This window comes from Myotis davidii, unplaced genomic scaffold (genome assembly GCF_000327345.1).
Source record: "Myotis davidii unplaced genomic scaffold, ASM32734v1 scaffold370, whole genome shotgun sequence".
In the NCBI taxonomy this organism is placed as follows: Eukaryota; Metazoa; Chordata; class Mammalia; order Chiroptera; family Vespertilionidae; genus Myotis; species Myotis davidii.
In genome coordinates, this window is record NW_006288615.1 from 8,460,195 (window position 1) to 8,477,891 (window position 17,697).

The 17,697-nt window shown below is 43.4% G+C and overlaps 1 protein-coding gene across 4 annotated transcripts in view; it reads left to right on the top strand.

The window, feature by feature from the left end:
• FARP2 (FERM, ARH/RhoGEF and pleckstrin domain protein 2) overlaps positions 1-17,697 on the top strand; it is a 93,462-nt gene that overhangs the window by 14,242 nt on the left and 61,523 nt on the right. The gene's annotated exons all lie outside the window — the stretch shown is intronic.

The following is a 17,697-nucleotide window of genomic DNA, read 5'->3' on the forward strand; positions in this document are numbered from 1 at the left end:
CTTGGGATATCTGCCTTCTGGGCTCTATTCCCCAAGTCCCCAGTCCTGGGTTCTGCTCTCACAAGTCTAGTCCACTTCACCCTCCCTCTGCCAGAGCACAAGGTGGGTGGCTCCACAGGGAATTTTGGTGCGTTGGTCCTTTAAGAGGGTGCCAGAACTTTCAGCTGCCACTCCCTGGCAGACAGCACCCCACTGCTTTTCATAGCTAGATGTTATGTGGGTACCCTCCTCAGTTTGGTGCTCTCTGCTGGGGAGCCCAGCTTCAGCATTAGATCCCAGAGTTCTCAGTGGGACCTCCCCCCCCCCACCACCACCACCACCACCACACACACACAGCTGAGATATCTCTCCAGGACTTCAGTTGCTGTCTGTGGGTGCCTGGCCAGCCCTTTTACGCCTCCACCCCTCCTAGTCTCTATGCAGTCTCCACCTTCGGTCCTTGGGTATCAGGGTTCTCTCCTGTGAGTTTTCCATTGATTATTCAGGAAGCCTTTCCGTATTTCAGTTGTAATTCCAGCTTGTTCCTGGGAGCGTGTCCGTGCAGCATCCTCTACTCTGCCGCCATTTTAATCTCCTTTTTTTTAGATTTTTAATTGATTTTTAGAGATAGAGGAATGCAGAGGGAGAGAGAAACATTGATGGACTGCCTCCAGTATGCCCCCTACCGGGGATTGAGCCTGCAACCCGGACATGTGCCTTAACCAAGAATCCAACCAACAACCTTTTGGTGCATGGGACAACGTCCAACTGAGTCATACTGTCCAGGGCTAAAAGTTATTTTTAATGGGTAAAGAAGGAAGGTTTTGAACCAAAAGTATGAGAATTGTACCATTAAGAAGTTACTCTCAGGGGTGGTTCCTTGGATAGATTGTGAGTAATCATGATGTTAACCTTTGCTGAGCCAATTTCCGTATAGGAATGAACTACCTCCCCGGGTTGTGAGGACTGTGGAGTAAGCACAGCTCGCGGCTGACCATAGTGAACCTAGAGAAGTGAAGCTGGCAGAAAGCAGAGGCTCAAAGTTTCATTTAGAGTCATCATGTAAATTTACAGAACTGGGACCTTTATTTTTTAAAGTATATTTTTTATTGATTTCAGAGAGGAAGGAAGAGGGAGAGAAAGATAGAAACATCCATGATGAGAGAGAATCATGGATCGGCTGCCACCTGCAAATCCCCCACTGGTGATTGAGCCCACAACCCGGGCATGTGCCCTTGACCGGAATCGAACCTGGGACCTTTCAGTTCGCAGGCCGATGCTCTATCCACTGAGCCAAACCGGCTAGGGCAGAACTGGGACCTTTAATTGATGCTGTAATTAAATCAATACTTATCTCATTTGTAGATAACAACTACCAGTGTCTGATAATCCTCGTTCATTGAAATCACTGGTAAAATAGGGGTGTGCTCACTAGGGTTTGTGAGGTAATGATGTGAGATGTGCTTTGTGGTTCTTCCTCTTGATCACTATTTAGATTAAAGTACTTCTCTCTGTGGAAGGTTATGTGCTATAGTACAGAGAAAGGGAGAGAAATCTGTGAATCCAGAGTGGAGCCCATGATGTGGGCTTCATTGTGTGATGCTTGACACTTATTGGTGGGATTTTAAGCTACCAAAGGTTAGTCAGTGGCCAGCTTTTTAAAAAATATATTTTAGATGTTTTTATTCATTTTAGAGAGAGGAAGGGAGAGAAAGAGAAATAGAAACATCATTGGCTGCCTCCTGCACACCCCCTACTGGGGACCGAGTCTGCAACCTGGGCATGTGCCTTGACTGGGAATCAAACCATTACCTACTGGTTCATGGATCTCCGTTCAACCACTGAGCAGCACTGGCCAAGCAGTGGCCAGCTTTTTGATCTAGTAAAATCTTGATTTGTTTTCAGTTGATAAATGAATTCTGTGGTTTTGAATATATATAAATATATATAAAATCTGGGGGGAAGAAATCTGGCCTCAGCTCTGGAAAGCTTTTTTTCTGAGCAATAAAAGAAGCCACGTGGAAGCCATGTGTCACCTGCCCGAGCCCATACGCAGTTGTGGAGCAGAAATACTCTGCTCCAGCCTGTCAGGGGTGAGGTGTCTGAAGTCAGCCCTGGCGCAGAGGAGGGGTATCTCCTCCTCGGCTTAGAGAGCAAAGTGTCTAGACAATTTGTAATTATTAGGGTTAGGAATTGATGCAAGTTGTAGCGTTTCTATTATCTTATCTGGAAGTTAGTACTGTGGAAAAGTGCTATTTGGTGGTTAAAAGAACAGTCTGGGACCTAGTTTGGGTGTGTGAGACCCCACCCATGGTGTGAGCACCCGTGCCTTTGCTTAAAATACTCAACATTTTTAGAGTGGGCTTTCCTTTTTCTCTAAGAATTGCAAAAGCTTTTGCTTGAGCATGTGGCACATAGGAGGACAGATTCTCAGTTGTGGAGTTCCATGCTAGAAGACTACGTTGCTATTTCAGTAAAAAACTAATGTTTTCTTTCTGGCCAGGAAAAAATAGTCGAAATTCCAGCAAGCATCATAGCCAGATGTTTGTCATTGCTCCTACATGAACATCCTAAATATGGCAATAAACTGCCTCAGAACTTATTTTGGTCTGATCTCAGGAGAAGAAGTTAGTAATTCAGCATCTGAAACTCCAGGATAATATAGGCTTTCCACAGAAGTTCTGTGTGTTTCTAGTGCACACAGCTATTATGTGACTCTGCCCTGGCCTTTGAAACCTGTCATTTTGTCTTGGGCAGTTTATCTGTTCCTTTGCCCCTGATGCCCAGAAATGTGGCACAAGGCAGAGATGTGGATGTTGTTATTCTTAGTTACTTCGTTGTGGTACCAAGGCTCCCAGTGCCAGCTCCCCCTCCGCACCCCACCCACACACACACAAACATGCACTCACGCACACCCGTAAGGTTGGTGTACACAATCTCTGTTAGGTGACACAGTGACAAGGAAGTTCTGCAAGCAGCAAGATCCTACTGATCTCCATGCCAAACAGTCCCACCACCATAGCTATGTAGTAGAGAAGTCATTTCAGGATCTCAGCAGAGGGGTATGGAAATGAAACGTGCCAGTTGGGTCTCCTGACTGGGGATAGCACTAGGCTGATTTAGAAACTGGGGGTACAGCCCTAACCGGTTTGGCTCAGTGGATAGAGCCTCGGCCTGCGGACTGAAGGGTCCCAGGTTCGATTCCGGTCAAGGGCATGTACCTTGGTTGCGGGCACATCCCCAGTAGGGGGTGTGCAGGAGGCAGCTGAATCAATGTTTCTAACTCTCTATCCCTCGCCCTTCCTCTCTGTAAAAAATCAATAAAATATATTAAAAAAGAAAGAAAGAAACTGGGGGTACAGAGGCCAGCGGGAATGGACACTGAGCCCAGCCTTCTTATTCTGCAGTGGGAGCTCAAGGGTAAACAAGGTACAACAGAGCCCTTGTTGCTCAGAAGAGAAATCACACAGGGAGGGGACTTGGGTAGGAAGGTGGGAGGGATGGGCCTCTTCTCAGGAAAAGTGTTCATGGACAGAAAAGCACCAAGGACACGATGACTCTGAACCAAGCCTGTCCAGGGCCTGGCCCAGAACGTGGTGTGGACAGGAGTGACAGGGAGGTGGTGAGAATCAGTGTGGTCCTAGAAGTGTTCGGAAGCTGCCGCTGCAGGGTTCTCCGGTAGAAGAGACATGGGCTTAGAAATGCCAAGATGATGAAGGCTGGGCCTGCGTCACCAATGGGAGCAAGGTCAGGGCGGTGTGGACACATGGAGGGGCCATGCCGTCTCCTCGGAGGTCTGGGCTCTCATGCACAAGGGCAGGGTGGCCACTGCTGTGACCTCCCACAGGTGCCAGTGTTGTCCCTCTGTGATGCTGTCCTCACAGTCACACAAGTTGGTGTTGCACCCAGTGTCAGATGCTGTATTGCTAGCCAAGGAGGCAGTGAAACTCAGCCTGTGACTCCTGGGCCGCAGTCATTGTAGGTTTTTATTTTTAGAGATTTTGAGTAGTTGTTAAAGAGAAACATGAAAAACATCTGTAGGTGCTTCCAAACTGTTGTTACTGGAATGGTCTGTGCACACATGTTGTGCATTTTTGTGTCTAATTTGGTAGATCACATTCACCACAGTGGCAGAGGATCCCAGCCCTTCCTTCTCCAGGGCTTTCTCTGCCGACAGTGGAAATCAGAGAAGTGCTCTAAGCCCAGCCTGTACCCCTGTCTGGAACTGACAGCCTCCTCAAAAGCTTCAGTTTAGTCTCCCAGCATATTTCATTGATAAATCTAAAATATCTTTTTCTAAAATTAGTCTAATGTTTCTGACTATGAAAAATACATTTTTCTTAGTGTTCTGTTTTCAGATATTCATAATGTTTCATTATAATTATAACTTTTTTGTTTGGTCCTTCCTAATATGTGCCCATGTGCCTTTTTGCATGTGTTGATATTTGAAACTGGTAAAGTCAGAGTTTTGTAGCAGAAGAAAAGCCATTTTTTCCCTATTAAAATAATTTTCAGTTAAGACAACTCAGAATGACTTTAAGGCTTTAGACATTGCTATCCTTCTGGAAAATATGTTGGAACATTCATGTTAAAAATACTAAGTGAGCTCTTTTAAATCAAATTTATGTTAAATCAAGGATAGTTAGCTCTATAGCTGTTTGCTTCTGGCTTTAACTTATCTCAAATCTTGCATCTTTTAAAACCATATAAAATAATAGAAACATACCCTACATGTGGTTAAGGCAAGTTTCATTATGAAATTAAATGCTGAATTATAAATATGTACTAACATCATGTAACTTGTTATTATATTAACATAAAGAATACAAACACCATAGAAATCCACATCTGAAACCTATATGTTCATGTTGACCAATGTCACCCCAATCAATTTAATAAATAAATGTTAAAAGTTTAAAAAAAAGAACACAAACAACCCTGGCTGGTGGAGCTCGGTAGTTAGACCATTGGCCCATGTATCAAAGGTCTCGAGTTCAATTCCCAGGCAAAGGTACCTACCGTGGTTGCAGGCTTGATTCCCTGCCCCAGTCAGGATGAGTGCAGGAGACAACCGATCAGTGTGTCTTCTCACTTCAATGTTTCTCTCTCTCCCATCCCCCCTCCCCTCCACTCTCTCTAAAAAGATCAATGGAAAAAATATCTGCAGGTGAAGATTAAAAAATAATAAGAATTTTTTTTAAAAAAAGAATACAAACAGACATTTTGAGAGAGTCTGATAAACTCTTGCTAAGAACATAGGCTTTGACAATGGGTCTTCAGTTGTTTCTTACTCTGGAACCCAATTTGGAGAGAACTAAGAACACTACCGGAGGGCAGACTTGTTCTGGAAAATTGTTGCTGTAAAGTTCTAAAAAAAAATTTTGTTGCTGTAAATTTTCTGCAGTTTAGAAATTAATGCTGTTACTTTTAATTATTCAAATCTGCTAGATTTATAAAATAACTGTCTTGTGGGGCCTTTTTGTATTTTCCACCCTAAAAGGTATTTGTAATGTATTTTTCAAATTAGAAAATTAATACAGCCCTGGCCGGACTCAGTTGGTTAGAGCGTCATCCCAATATGCCAAGATTTTGGGTTCGATCTCTGGTCAGGGCACATACAAGTATCAACCAATGAATGCATAGTGGAACAACAAATTGATGTTTCTTTCTCTCTCTCGTTTTTTCTCTCTCCCCTTCTCTCCCTCCCCCTCTCAAAATTGTATATTCCCTGGTAGTCAACTACTAATTTTTTAAGGGGAAATCTGTAGTTATAAATCATAAAAAAGAGAGTTTCAAATAGCCTATTAGTCAACTAGAGGTTTTTAATTAAACTATAGGGGAAAAATTACAAAGGAAATAATCCAGAGAGATCTTCCCTCCTTCCCAGTATAATTATAAAAATAATTGCAAATTTCCAAACACAATAAAATTTAGAGGGAAGGCAGGGGAGCCGGGGGTGGGGGGGGGCGTGCGGAGAGGGGGAGAGATCACCCAAAGGACTTGTATGCATGCCTATAAGCGTAACCAATGAACACAGACACTAGGGGAGTGAGGGCATGAGCTGAGGGATGCGGGGAGGTCGGGGGCTGTGGGGGGATAAGGACACATATGTAATACCTTAATCAATAAAGAAAAAAACAAAAATAAACAGCAGGTTTTTCTGTTGTATGAAAAAGGAAACTGAGGCATGGGCACATGGTTAACACCTGAGTCACAAAGAAACAGCTTGAAAAATTGGGCTATACTTTTCTCCTCCCTCCAGTTCTTGACTGTCTCCACTTATTCACACTGCCTGTAATTAGAGATGGCAAGTGTCTAAATCTCCATAGTCGTCAAAATGTAATTTCAAGGCTGCTCTTTCATACTAATTAAGATCAATTTTCCCTAAAAAAAAATAATTAAAAAAATTCTAAGTAAAATACAATCCACTGATACGTTTATTTATAGGATCAAATTATCCTCCCTTTGCATTGTCCGTCTTTTTTAAAATACGTTTTTATTTATTTGAGAGACAGAGGAAGGGAGAGAGAGAAACATCAATCAGCCGCCTCCTGCACTCCCCGCACTGGGGATGGAGCCTGAAACCTAGGTATGTGCCCCTATTGAGAATCGAACCTGAGATCTTTCAGTTTATAGGGTGAGGCTCCAACCTGAGCCACACCATCCAGGGCTAAAGAAAATATTTAAATGTCAGAACCAAATATCAGAAGGAATTGAGATTTTTCCCCCCCTTCAATAAATACCTAAAGATTGAAGGAAAAGTTTTGGCTCAGAGAACATATACACTCACTTTCATTTTAGGGTAGTGTTTATCAAAAATACTTAACAAGGCCCTGACCGGTTTGGCTTAGTGGATAGAGCGTCGGCCTGTGGACTGAAGGGTTCCAGGTTCGATTCTGATCAAGGGCATGTACCTTGGTTGCAGGCACATCCCAAGTAGGGGGTGTGAAGGAGGCAGCTGAATCGATGTTTCTCTCTCATCGATGTTTCAAACTTTCTATCCCTCTCCTTCTCCCTTCCTCTCTGTAAAAAATCAATAAAATATATTTTAAAAAAATACTTAGCAAGTGTTCCCAGTGTTTCTAGGAAAGGTAGTAAAATGGAGCATAGATCTTAGCTGTGAAAGCCTAGCTGTTTGGTTTGCATTTCATTCCTCTACCTGCTCCCTCTTGAGGACAGCCCAGCTTCTACGATCACCAGGGGCAGTGTGGCTAAATTCCACACAGAGTGGCATAAGATCCAGTGAAACCTAGCTATCTTCTATATATATAAAAGGCTAATATGCAAAGTGTCCCCTTGGGAGTTCAACCTGATACAGGGAGTTTGATCGCTCACTATGGCTTGCACTGACCACCAGGGTGTGGCGTGGAACAAAGGAAGGCCCTGGCCAGCAGCCGGAAGGCCCCAATGGGCCCCGATCACTGGCCAGGCCTAGGGACCCTACCCATGCACAAATTTCATGCACTGGGCCTCTAATACATAACTAAATAAAAATTTAAAATACACTGTGCACTGAAAACTATAAAACTGTTGAAAGAAATTAAAGAAGATCTAAATAAGTACAAAGACATCCCATGATTATGGATCAGAAGTCTTACTGTTATTAAGATGGTGGTACTTCCCAACTAAAGGTGATCCCTGTCAAAATCCAAGTTTTTTTTTTTTTTGCAGAAATCAACAAGCAGATTTTAAAATTTATGTGGAAATGCAAGGGACCTAGAATAAATAACCTAAAACAATCTTGAAAAAGAAGTTGAAGGACTCACACTTGCTCATATCAAAACTTGTTCCAATGCTACAGTAATCAAGGTGGTGTGGTACTGACATCAGGATGGCCACACAGATCAATGGAATAGAGTTGAGAGTCCAGAAATCATTACATTCATGGTCAGTTCATAAAAATACAATGAAAAAAGTGCCAAGCCGATTCAGTGTGGATATGGTTCTAACACAATTGGATCTTCATACACAAAGTATAAAGTAGGACCCCTACCTCACACTGTACACATAAACTAATTCAAAATGGATCAACAACCTATATGTCAGAGTTAAAACTAGAAAACCCGTAGAAGACGGCCTAGGAATAAATTTTCATGACCTCAGGTTAAAGAGTGCTTTCTTAGATATGAAGCAAAAATCACACATGACAAAAGAAAAAATAAATCAATTGGACTTCATTAAAATAAAAAAAACATTTGTGCTAGAAAGAATACTATTGAGAAAGTGAAGAGAATGAGAGCAAGTTATATATCTAATAAGGAATTTATATCTAGAATGTTTTTTTAAAATAACAGACAACTCAATAATATAAAGACAAGAAACCCAGTTTCAGGTTTTACCCAAGGCCACATGGCTAGAAAACGCCACAGGAGCTCTCACATAGTGGTCTTTTTTCTAATGGGTGCTGCCTTCTCTTCTTTTTCTAGAGTTCTTATATCTCTACTTTGTGCTCTTGTATTTCAGAGGCAGGTGCCTTAACTATTTTTTAATTTCATGATGAAATTTTGGTCACAGTTTCATCTGCTAAAGAGGCAACATATTTCTACTGAGTGTGCATCTGACATTTGGTTTTTTTTTCTGTTTCCTCTTTTTATCTTGAATGTCTTTGAATATTTGCAGTGATGGTTCTATTTGATTACCCATTTTTGAATTAAGTTGTTCATGGTTTGGCTATTCTAAAGGAGGTTTTGTGTGGGTGGCTGATTATAGACCAGTTGAAACTTGAAATGTAGCTAATGACTCCAGGCTTATGTGTGAGTTAGTTTGGCTTTTATTTCTTCTCAGCCAATGGAAGGTCCCTCAGTGGGGTTTCTGCCCTTCAGTTTCTCACTGTCCCACACAGGTGTACCTGCCTGCTGTGTCTTCCTGTGGTCCTGCCCCCTGTGCTACTATACCAAGCCAGGCTGACCCAAGGTGGGACTCTGCTTCCTGAGCTTCTTCCCTCAGTTTTGCAGATGAAATTTGGTTTAACTTTGCAGGTTATGCCATTGGCCATGGCTCTTTGTGGCTCCTGCGGAAATTGTGCTCTGGCACTGTGCGCTCTGGTTCTGTTGCTGTCGACACTCCTCCCTCCAAATTTGTGATTTAGGATGTAACTGTAATGTCTTCAGTTCATAGACATTTGGGTCCTTCCTTCACTCTTCCTAGTTTTGCTGAAAATGGAGTTCCCTTTTTTTTTTCCCAACTGATACTCACATTTTTGTTTCTTATTTTGTCTTTCGGTGTGTGTTTTATTTTTTGTTGTTGTTATTTTTAATAATTCCACAAGAGACTGAAGAATGATAATTTATGGAACCCATGACCTTTGAGAATGCAGGACGATGCTCCAATCAACTGAGCCACACTGGCCAGGGACCACTCATCACCTCCTAATCTGGTACTCAGGCCTCCTAGTGAGGTTTAATTTCAGCAGTTATCTTTCTTTCTTTTTTAATATAGAGAGAAATAGAAACATCAATGATGAGAGAGAATCATTGATCAGCTGCCTCCTGCACACCCCACACTGGGGATCAAGCCCACAACCCAGGCATGTGCCCTGACCATGACCTGCTGGTTCATAGGTTGACACTCAACCACTGAATCACGCCAGCCAGGCTGCAGTTATCTTTTTATTTCCCCTTTTTATTTTTTAGTTCCCCTCCAAAGTCCCCACATTTTATTAATACATTGATCTTTTCAAGAATCTTAATGTATTAAATTTTCTTTAGTGTAGTCCATTCACACTGTTCATTGGAAGTTCATTTTTCTGCATTTGGTTGCTGTGTTTGTGTCAGGAGCTTGGTTTTCAGTATTTGGTTGTTCTGGGTTGTCTGTACTTTTGGAATGAGGTTTCAGACTGACCAATACTGGTTTTATTGACCGTTTTTTTAAACTGATAAGAACAGATGTAAACACTTTATCTTAGCCAAAAGGCTGAGAAGTGATCATTGACCATTTTAAAAGTGTGATTTTTGCCCTGGCTGGTGTGGGTCAATGATAAAGCAACGGCCGGCAAACCAAAGTGTTGTAGGTTCGATTCCTGGTCAAGAGCACATACCTGGGTTACAGGTCCATCCCAGGCCCTGGTGAAAATGCATGTGGGAGGCAACCAATCCATATGTCTCTCACACACTAATGTTTTTCTCTCTCTTTCTCTCTGTCCCTCTTCTTCCCTTTCTTCCACTCTCTCTAAAAATCAATGGAAAAAATGTCCTCAGGTGAGGATTAAAAAAATAAGTGTGATTTTCCCAGGCAGGCTTCTCTTGTGAAAGTGACAACTGCCTTGGCCGCAGGGCCCAGGCTGGGTGAGTGGGTAGGGCACGCTGACAGACAGGTTTCCTTTCTGTTGGGTGTGTTTTCACAAGCAAGGACAGGCAGACCGACCAAAAGCCTTTGATTGATGAGGAAGGAACGAAGCAAGCAAGGAATTGCCCAGGAGGCTGACGGCTGAGCTGCGACGTCTGTTTCCCTTTGTCCCTGAGGCTCAATTAAAGACAAGGAATACTCTAGAAATCAATGGGAAATATATCCCTGAGTGAGGATTAGAAAATAAAAAATAAAATAAAATAAAAGACAAGGAATAGCCCGAGCCGGTTTTGCTCAGTGGTTAGAGTGTTGGCCGGCGGAATGAAGGGCTAGTTCACTTCCACTCCAGAGCATGTACCTCGGTACCTCGGTTGCAGGCTCAATCCCCAGCCCGTCGGGGTGCATGGAGGAAGCCAGCCAATCGATGTGTCTCTCTTGCATCAATGTTTCTCTCTCTCTGTCTCTCCCCTTCCCTTCCACTCTTTCTAATAATGGAAAAATTATCCTCGGGTAAGGATTAATAACAACAAAAAGATAAGGAATAAAAAGTACGTTCTCTCCCAACTCCTAAAACTTATCAGAAATACCAGATTGCGCCCTGGCCAGTTTGCTTCAGTGGTTAGTGTGTCAGCCCACAGACTGAAAAGTCGATAGTTCACTTCCAGTCCAAGGCACACAACTCGGTACCTCACTTGTAGGCTTGGTCTCTGGCAGACCTGGGTGCCTGTGGAAGGTGGCCAATCGATGTGTCTCTTTCACATCAATGTTTTTCTTTCTTGGTCTCCCTCCCTTACATTCTCTAAAAAAATCAATGGGAAAAATATCCTTGGGTGATGATTAGCAAAAAAAAAAAAAAAAAAAAAAATAGCAGGTTGCAGGTTTGGTCCTAGTATCTGACATGTCTCATGTCCCATGCTTGTGGTGGGGAACTGAGCCTGTTGACTCTCATGTGTCCTGTTCTATGTGCCCTCGCCCTTGTCATGGTGCGAGGAGGTCTCACTGGTCCTTCTGCATGACCAGAGTGGATTTCGTGTGTACCTTTCTGCACTCATGTCCCCATCTTCTCTGCACCCACTTGATTTAGGAAGCTCATTACCGATTCTATCCCCCCCACTTGTGAGAACTGCTCAATGAACCTGGAGACTCCGAAGGGAGCTAGCAGGGCAGGTGCCCACATGGACCTCCTCCACTCTCGGACCTCATCAGGTCATGCTGAGCTTTTGTACCATTCTGGTGCTGACTGCCTGAGCTGACATATGGCAGGCTGGCCACTGGAGATTAGGAAAATGCCCCAGTTTCAGGACTCTTCTTTCCGGGATAAAGCTGTTGAGGCTCACAGATCATGGGTATTTTCCAGGGACTGGTCAGGAGACAAATCCACCAGTTATGTGAACTGGAAAATGAATGGGATGAATGGCTGAGGAGGAAGGAAAGCACTGAGGAATCCAGGGCCGGTTCTGACCAGGGAGGTGGAGATGGTCACTGCCCACTGACAGGACTGGAGTTCTGGGAAAATCCTGGGGGTGGGGGGCACTGGGTCTCCTGCATTCAGCTGGCGACCTGCTGGCATCTGTGCCCAGAGCTGCAGAAACGCAAAGGCTTATTTTTGTGGACCACAGTCTCACAAAGCAAGGCTTGGGGTGGTGGGCTTGGAGAAGCTGCAACGCCTAGAACTAGGACTTCCCCACATTCACGGGTTCAAGTGTAGGGATTTCCATTGTCCTATTTCCTTATGTCATTGAAGAGAAACCACCGTGGAATCGCTGAGGGCCCACAGACCCACTGATGAGAAGTTTGTCTTAGACCCATATCTTACGGTGGAGGTGATCTGTATGCGAGTGGATCTGCAGTTTGAGGGCTGCATGGGGTACATCCCTCCCACCCGATACAGAACCCCCAACAAGCAGAAGCAACATTCACAGCTGTGCTCCCAAATTCAACACCAGTCTCTGTGGCTGCAGCATTTCAGGAATATGGGAGAACCTAAGAGTTGAAAGTGTGCCAGAGAGAATGAGACGCCCATCAAAAATGTTGGTGACCTTTCAAAGAATCTAGAATGAATGTAGCTACAGTCTCCTACAAGCTCTCATGCTTAGTTTCCTTCCACAATGGAATTTTATAAAAGGAAATTTGGGCTGATTTAATTATTAGAGAAGAAAAATCTTAAGCAGTGAAACTAACTGTAGAGATATGCATTTTATAACAGGGGAGGCATCTAGATAGAGATGTTATAATTTGGCAAATGAAGTAAATGGACACATGAAACAAACAAGTTGAAGGAAGAAATCAAGCTTTTTCAAGAAGGATTTTCCCACACTGCTTAAGACAAAGAATAAAGAAGTACTTTGTTAGCTAAGCTTTTGTAGCCCATTCCCATCCAGACACAATCTTTAATGGTATTTTTGTGGATATAAACCTTTAACAATATGCTTTATGTCTAAGCTGACCAACTGGGGAAATGGAAACACTGAACAAAAAAATCTTGGTTTTAAGCTATATTTTGTACATTATGTTCTTGGTGCTGCTTCTCCTGCAGCCAGCCCTCGAAGCACAGTGCTGACTTGGCGGCTGCTCACTGCAGTGGGAAATGGCTGAAGGGGCAGTTTGTCTTTGTGGGACCTGTTGATGACACCAGTGCCTATGCTATCTGTGAAGACTTGCCATCCCCATTCAGGGACAGTCTCATGTCATCCAACCATTTGCTACTTTGGGAATATACAATGGGTAATGCAGTCCAACTGATGGTGAATTTCTGCACTTTTAGGAAGAGAAGGTAAATTTTAAGTACAGATATGAGTGGGTAGAAGTGGACAAGTGACAAAACAAGAGACACTGAGAACAGAACTGGCTGCAACACTTAATTAGTTCCAGTCACAATGCCCCTGTAGAAATTAAGAGGAATGAACCTGTGAGAAATTATTTTGGCAAGTAATGTTGAAAAATACTCCTGCCCTAGCCGATTTTTCTCAGTGGTTAGAGCATTAGCCCTCAGACAGAAGAAGGGTCACGGGTTTGAACCTGGTCAAGATTGCTTACCTCAGTTGCAGGCTCAATCCCTGGTCCACGGGTGTGTGCAGGAGGCAACCAATCGACGTGTCTCTTTGACATGGATGTTTTTCTCTCTGTCTTTCCCCCTCATTTCCACTCTCCCTAAAAATATATGGGAAAATATCCTTAGATGAGGATTAACAAACCAAAAAAAACGTTTAAAGTTTGGTATCTTTAACTTTCATTATAGAAAAGATAGTAAGTTTTCATACTTTTTGGCAGGAGAAATTAGTTACCACTTGCCATTTTGAGTGACATGCCCTGTCATGGAAAGCAGGGGCTCTGTTGCATCTGCTTCCTTCCCACTGTATACACTGGATGGGCACAGAGTTCTGGATGAAGGGATTTGGGAGGGTGTCAGCTCTCTCAGCCAGTTAGAGATCTGCTCTGGGATGCAGACATCAAATTTGGAAACTAGCCTGGCCAGGCATCATGCAGAGTGTTATTTCATTACATCCCCATCAACCCTTCCAGGTAAGAATGATATTTATTTTTCGAATGAGGAAAACCCAGGCTCGATTCCAGTCAAGGGCACATACCTCGGTTGCAGGTTCGATCCCTGGCCTGGTTGGGGCGCATGCAGGAGGCAACCAATTAATGTGTCTCTCTCATCATTGATGTTTCTCTTTCTCTCCCTCTCCCTTCCTCTCAGAAGTCAATAAAAATGCATTTTTTAAAAATAAAATTAGCCCTACCCGGTTTGGCTCTGGATAGAGCATCGGCCTGCAAACTGAAGGGTCCTGGGTTTGATTCCAGTCAAGGGCACATGCCCGGGTTGCAATCCCCAGTGGGGGTTGTGCAGGAGACAGCCAATCAATGATTCTCATCATTGATGTTTCTCTCTGTCTCTTTCTCCCTTCCTCTCTGAACTCACTAAATGCATCTCCCAGGACATCCCCCGAGGGCTCCTGGACTGCGAGAGGGCGCATGCTGGGCTGAGGAACACCCCACCACCACCACCCCAGTGCATGAATTTCGTGCACTGGGCCTCTAGTTTTAACATACCAGTATATATACACACACACACATATATATATTTCAAAAGAAAAATAAATAAAAAATTAAACTGTTTCTTCTAATTTAGTCTTCTTTAGGTTTGGAAATAACTGGTGAACATCTTCCTCAAATTCTTTACATACTTGGAAACTGTACTTATATCACTGCCAGGACAGGGGGCCTGTTTGGAAAACCATTCTCAGCCTACAGCCAGAATCATACCTTATCAGTCCATTACAATTGTTCTTGATGAATTGCTCATCTTTTATACGTCACATCAGATTGAACTTCATTATTTATAGTCATAACCAGAGGTTTTGTCCAGTTATTAAGTGATTTGTTCATTCATTAATCTGAGTGCCTACCATGTAAACAACTCTGTCCTTTTTTTATAATTTGAGTTGAAGTATCAAGAACCGTATAGCATTTTATCCTCAAGGAAAACTCATTGAAAGTCTCAACATGTGTGGAGATTTGTTACTATTGGACAAAATTCAAAATATGGTTCCTGCTGTCCCAAAACATGGTCTAAGAAATTCTCTCTCTTTTTTTTTTTTTTGCATTCAATCCTTTGTAAAATGATTTGTTTATAAAGTAAACTGGATGGATATGTGTTTAGTGTTGTAGAGTCGTGGAGAGCAGCGCTCTATTCTCTGGAAAACTGAATTTTTGTGCAGTCACCTACATCCAGCGACTCGGTGCCACTGTGTAGGTACTGGACCAGACTTGTGTTTTTGGGTGTTCTGTTTTGGGTAACCATTTTAAAGAAATCTTGACAAGCTGGACTGTGTCTGGAGGGGACTGACCAGGTGGGATTTGGGCAGGTGGAGGTTGGAGAGACCTATTGGCCAAAGGCAAGTGTTCTTGTCAAGCAGAACCATCAGTGAGAGGACCGGCTGCTGTGTGATGAGTGAGCTGTGTGGTTTTCACGTCTCGGGTCAGTGACACCTCAGAGATTAATGTAAAAGGTGGAAGTCAGTTTTCATGAACTCCAAGGGCTTTTTACCTTATTTTCCTTGTAACTACTTGTCAAGGTATAGTTTCCACAGTAAAATGCACATACCTTCCCCGAACACCTGGGTGGATTTTGCAAGTGTGCCCCATGCTGGTACCACTGCCCAGGTTGGGGTAGGCAGGCTCCCTGCCAACCAGTCAGTTGTGATACCCCTCTCTCTGCTACCGCAAAATGGTTTTGCCAGACCTTGAGTTTCATATAAATGTCATCAGAGTATGTACTCTGTGAGACCTGTCTGCATTGCTGCCTGTTGTTAACATCTTATGTCAGGGCTTCTTTATTAATTCACTTGGTAAATCAGCGCTCATATGGAGGATGTGCTGTGTTCATAGATTGAAAGCCATTGACTCTGTCTCTCCTTTATTTAGGCTTTAGCTTCTCTCAACATTTGTTTCATACTTTCCAGAATAGCAGACTTCCAGATCTTTCTGTGTATTCCCGAGGCATTTGATTTCTTTTTCTTCTTTTTTTCTTTTTTCTTTTTTGCCACTGTAAATCGCAAAAGTTAGTTTTCACTTTCTAGTTGTTTATTTTAGTTTATAGAAATGGAATTGCTTTTTGTGTAATAACTTTATATCCTGTTACCTTACTAAATTCCTTTTTTTTAAGTATATTTTATCGATTTTTCACAGAGAGGAAGGGAGAGGGATAGAGAGTTAGAAACATTGATCAGCTGCCCCCTGCACACTCCCCACTGGGGATGTGCCCGCAACCAAGGAACATGCCCTTGACCGGAATCGAACCTGGGACCCTGGAGGCCGCAGGCTGATGCTCTATCCACTGAGCCAAACCCGTCAGGGCTAAATTCATCGTTTAACACCCTTAGTTTATATGTGGATTCTTTTGTTTTCAGCTGCTAAGATTTTGTATTTTTAACTTCTTTTAACTTTCTATTTTGAAGAAATCTCAAACTTGGGGGGAAAGCAAAAATAGTACAAATAATTTTTTTCTGAAGATTTGACAATGAACTGCCAACACTTTGCTCCAACATCGTAATCCTGTTGGTGTGTTTCCTACAAACCAGGAGGTTCTTAATCAGCATCAGTCAGGACTGTAACATAGATCCATTCCTACTGTCAGGTCCCCTGTGGGTCCCACTAGTGTCCTTCATAACACAGGGCCCAGTCCACTGTCTCTAGTGTCCAGCCTGTGACTTTCATGACCTTGACATTTCTGAAGATCACAGCAGTTACTTTGTAGATGAGTCTCAGGTTGACTTCACTGTTTTCTCATGATTGGATTTCGGTATTATGGACAGAATGTTTGTGTCCCCCAAAATTCATATGTTGAAACATACCCCCTAATGTGATGATTTTAGGAGGTGAGGCCTTAGGTAGGTGATTAGGTCATGATGGTGCAGCCTTTGGGAATGGGGTTAGTGCCCTTATAAAAGGGACCCCAGAGAACTCCCTGCCCCTTCCACCACGGAGGACACAGGGAGAAGGTGCCACCTAGGACCCAGGAAGTGGGTCCTCACCAGACATGGAATCTGCAGGCACCTTGATCTTGGACTTTCAGCCTTGAAAGCTATGAGAAATAAATTGTTGTTCATAGGTCTGTTGTGTAATAGCCCAACAGACCAAGACTCAGGGTTGGCACAGAAAGAATGCTGGTTTCTTACTGCATCCGGTCATGTGGCATACAGTTTCAATTTGTCCCATTTCTGGTGATGTTCATTTTGACCGCTTGGTTGAGGTGGCGCCTGCCGCGTTTCTCCACAGTGAAATTACTCTTCCTCCCTCTGTAATTAGCACTTTGTGAGGAGGTTCTTAGAAATCACATGATCATTTCATTGCTCCTCAGACTCAGTTCATTCATTGCTGTATATCAGTGTGGACTAGTGGGTTCCTGTCTATCAGTGGATTCTGCCCACTGTGTCACTCTCTCCTCTGAGGCTCCGTTTGTCCAGGTTTGACCAGTAGGAATTGGTCTGTGTCCTTTGACACATCTCTATTGATCTGTGAGTACCGGCTTACTTTGTGGTGCAAAACGCTCTGGTTCATCTTCCTGCTCCAGATCTGGCATCACCCCATCCTCTAAGGAAAGTGGCAGGTGTGAGGTGGGTGCACTTCTTCCTCTCGAAGTCCTGCTGACCAAGGACCTCTTCATGGACAGGTGGGGCTGTGTCCCTCTTCTTCCAAGTCACCCTCCCATGTACACATACGCTCTTGCTGTCCGGCATCCATCCCATCCTGGGCTGCTTGTCTCTATTGCCTTCCCCCCAGTCCCACCCACCCCCTCACTAGGGAAAGCCCTCAGTCCACCTGGGTTCCCACATCCTACACTTGGCCCTGTGTACAAACAGTCCCCTACCCCCATACCCAGCCTACTTTTTTACTTTTTAAATGTTTTTATTGTTTTTAGAGAGAGAAGAA